This window comes from Olea europaea, chromosome 15, assembly GCF_002742605.1.
Source record: "Olea europaea var. sylvestris chromosome 15, O_europaea_v1, whole genome shotgun sequence".
In the NCBI taxonomy this organism is placed as follows: domain Eukaryota; kingdom Viridiplantae; phylum Streptophyta; class Magnoliopsida; order Lamiales; family Oleaceae; genus Olea; species Olea europaea.
In genome coordinates, this window is record NC_036251.1 from 28,833,411 (window position 1) to 28,837,941 (window position 4,531).

Sequence of the window (4,531 nt, forward strand, 5' to 3'; positions counted from 1 at the left end):
TTTAAAGTTGGGAATTTACTTATATATTTTTGGAAGTTTAGGCTTTAAATGTTATATTCTATTAAATAAGATGGACTTTTCTCTCAAATTGGAGTTAGTGGGCCCTTATATAACTTTTACCATTATTTTTCTCTCAAAAACCCCACACACACACACTAGAGAACGCAGAGAAGCAGTATGGCCGCGAGAGAGAGAGAGAGAGAGAGGAGGAAAGGAAAAGAAAAAAGAAAAGCAGTTCTCCCTATATTTATTGAGTTCCACCAGTTGTAAATAGTAGTAGAGATATGTTCGCATCATGACCTCTTGTTCCAGATCAATGAATACAGAATCGAGACTAATGTTGTAGATGAAGACATGGAGTCGACGGTGGCGTTGAAATGAGAGGATCAAGAAGGTTTTACCTTCTGGGACAAAAAGAAACGATACGCGCTTTTCTAGTATAATCTCTCGATAAGGTCAAGCAGCTATCACAATGCGTCCCGATGCCAAAGCTTCCTGAACCTACTGAAGCGAGTAGTATAAGAATAAAGAAAGGAAGAGAAAGGGAAGAAGAAGAGAGGTAAGGGTTAATCTCTTCAAATTTAAATTTAATTTATCCATTTGTTCCAAGTGTTAAAGATATGATTTATGTTAAATTTCTAGGGTTTTAACTAGTAGTAAAAAATTTCAATTTGAGTGAGATAAGTACAAATTGGAGCTCAAGCTTTGGAATTCCTTAATTTCCAATTTCAACAAGGTAAGAAATATTAGTTTTAGCAAACTCTAGAAATTTTATTTGTGATTTTTGGATTAAGTAGTGTTCGTAAAAATGATGGTGATGAGGAAATAATTATTTGGAAGTATGAATTTATGGAACAAGAGGAAAAGTTAATTGGTTGAAACATAGTGACAAGTTGTCACTAGAATGAAGTGGGTAGTTACATTAATGCTTGGAATGAAGGTTATGTTGATGAATTAGTTATTAGTCAAGGGATCATAAAGTATAATTAGCTCCAATTAATAAAGGAAAAATTGGGAATTTATTCAAGTATCAAGAAATTTAATTTAAGTACTATCATTAGATATTAAAGTTTCTTGATCTGATAGTGGTTAAATTGATTATTAATATCGTATTTCAGGTGGTGACGAGGAGATTGGAAACGTTTATCAGGCAATCTAGCTTGTAGCTCGTACTTTGTGAGTGGATACAAACTTATTTTTCAAAAATTAGTATTTATTAAATTTATATTATATTAGAAAATTTATTAATTCATACAATTAATTTGATAGCATGATTTTTAGAATAAATTGGATTTTATAATTTCTTTTAAAGTTAAATTCAATTCAGTTAAATCATTTGATTAGCAAGTTATATGAATATTAAATGTTTAAGCATAATTAAAGTTATTTTTAGGGAAAATTGCAGCCAAAGTACCGAACCTTTCAATTTTAAGCAGACTTTGCTCAAACCTTCATTTTGTTGCACGCACAGTACCAAACTTTTGAAAAACTCGTGCCTAGAGTCCAAATGCATGATTTCTGTTAATTTGACCTTTAGTTGACTCAAGAAATTGATTTTGACCAATTCTAAAGGGGGTAGAATGGTAACTTTGAAATAAAATAAAACATAACATAAATAAATAAAAAGAGAAAAAGCCAGCCCCAACCCCCTCCAATAGTACTATTCACTATCTCCTTGATACCCGACCCCAAATTAATCCAACACCATAGTCGTCGTCGTGTCCTACCACTGCCGTTTCCAATACAAAACTCATCTTATCATCAATTTGATCATCCCAAATCACAAACCAATCAAGAAACCATTTCATTCCCATCAAGAATTTCCAAGTCAATGTAATCTATGGTGGCGAAAACACACCTTACGGCCACACCCACCATTTCAGACCGCCACCAATAGACACCTACACCACAGACGCTCAATATGATGGTAATGATTCAACAAAATAGGGCCAAAACATCAATGTATTTTCTGGGATTTTACATCCAATGCGTGCGAATAAGGGCTCTCATATCCAATCCAACTGATGGTTTTCCCATTGTTCAATCCACAAATTTACCTACGAGAATTCATATTCATACTTAAACGACTGTGGGTACACAATTAATTGATCTAGTTACTGCTCAATTACCTCGTAATTCGATCCCTGAGGTACAGACTTAACTCTTCTATCAGTTGCAATTGGCAGCCAAAATATTGTTCTTCCATCCATTTTGATTCACCAGTGGCCGAAGTGGGCCTTTCCTTACTTGCTTTGTGAGAGCTAAATACTACCTAGTAGTGGCTTGATTATTCAATAGATCTCCTTGATTTGAAAGGGATGATGAATATGGGGTGCGTTAATTTAGGGTGGAGGGTGGGGGGTGATAAACAGTACTTTCTTTTTATTTTTTGGGGTGGGGGTGGACTGACTTTTCTCTTTTTATTTATCTATGTTTTGTTTTATTTTTATTTCAAAGTTACCATTCTACCCCCTTTAAAATTGGCCAAAATCAATTTCTTGAGTCAACTAACAATCAAATTAACAGAAAGCATCTATTTGGACTCCAGGTGCGAGTTTTTCAAAGGTTTGGTACTGTGGGTACAACAAAATGAAAGTTTGGGCAAAGTCTGCTTAAAACCCAAAGGTTTGGTACCATGGCTGCAATTTTCCCTTATTTTTAAAACCACCAGAAAGTACCAGGTGATTCTAACCTAGTCTACACTGGTATGAATGTGTTTTCACAGTGTATGACTACCATGCGGTTATTTTACACACTCTGCATTGGTGTAAATGTGTTTTCACAATGTATGATCAATTATGGTGATTTTACCTGCTCTGCACTATTATGAATGTGTTTTCATAGTGTATGACCAAATTCTCAGAAGTCTTTAAGACCCACTCTCGTACACACATAGGCTTTGAACCGTGTACTAGGGTGATTGCCTTTGGGGGAGCTTTGCCTACATATGACTAGATTATCAGATGTGAATGACCTTGCCTTGTACATCGAGATTACTCTATACATGTATTCATTGCGTACATTTTTGGTGTGCTTTTTTCAATATTTCTACAGCTTATCAGATTTCAGATTATAGAGTTTAGTTTCTTCAGTTCTGAGAATAAAGCTTCCAGCTTACAATATTGATCAATAACAATATTTTATAGATTTTCATGAATATTAGATTCTTTTTATTCATTATACTTTATAGTTACTTATCTAGAATTAAGAACAAAGAATATTATACTCTAATCAGGCTTAGTTTTAAAAGTGTTACTAAATTCAGAATTTCTCAAAGATTTAATAAAGTTAGAATTTTTAGAAAATATGCATAAATGGGAAAAATATACTTATTTGCAAACTTTACACTCACTGAGTTACAAACTCATATATTTTGTCATGTTTTTCCTATCAGGAGACTGCTGAATTTGAGATACTTGAGAAAGCCTGCTGAAGTCAAGAGACCATTTCATAGTATGTAATGAATAGTTAGGGACTCATGTTTACTAAACACTTTGTCCAATATTTTGTGTTTGATGTGCACTTCGTAAAAGGGCTTATAATTGATGTAATGTTTGCAAGTAGACATGATGTTTTGTAGTAAAAGTTCTCAGTCGAATTTAGTTTACTTTGTTTTAGTTGGGGTGGTATTGGTGGAACTGGTAGTTCCCAAAATCTTTGTTTTAAATGTCCATATGAGGTTTTGTTGATTTTCAGGTTAGTTTAGTCCATGTTTCAGGAGAAATTCCATCAAAATTTTTAAAAAAATGTCATAGTCAAAGTAAGTCAAGGTTGCCTTGGTGATAGGTCCAGCGTTTAGCTAGTATCTACCATCGACGAACGACACGTGTCAAGTCAATTAGGTTGATTCAGGACGAGTCGTGTCAATTTCACTGAAGAGTTCTTCCAAAGTTTCTAGTCTATAGGCAACAAATATTAATGCTCGAGAAATTGCAACTTCGAAAGAACAAGCTCGACATGAAACTAAAATACATACACACTTAGAGAGAGGACAATTATTTTGCAACGGATTATCAAACATCCCAACCATTGAGGATAGAAGGTTTCTTTGATGGTTTTTATAGTGTCTATAGAAAGTGTGACAAAGGAAAACATCTTAATCTAAACCTCGATCAATGAGAGCACAATAATTAATATCCATGTCGTATGATGTTGAATATCTGGATTGTCGATTTTATGTTTTGTTTATTCCATTAATTTCTAAAGTATTTAATTAAGATTGCGATCTCCGCGATTTCCTTTATTTTCTTGCCATAATTTAGCTACATATTGTATTGGGATCTTCTAATTTTGCAACAAGTTAACAATAAAAAATTGATTACTTGAAAAGATACCACTTGAGTTTCCTCTTCAAAACATTGATGTTTATTTCACATCTATTTAAAGTTGTATGAACACGAACACGTAGGGACACATCAATTTAAATTCTCTAATATTTTTATATATTTACTTTTTGGACGATGCTGTGCACACAGTACTGTTCACAGACCCTCATGAGAGGGGGGGCTGTTTACTGTACAAGAAGAAAAAC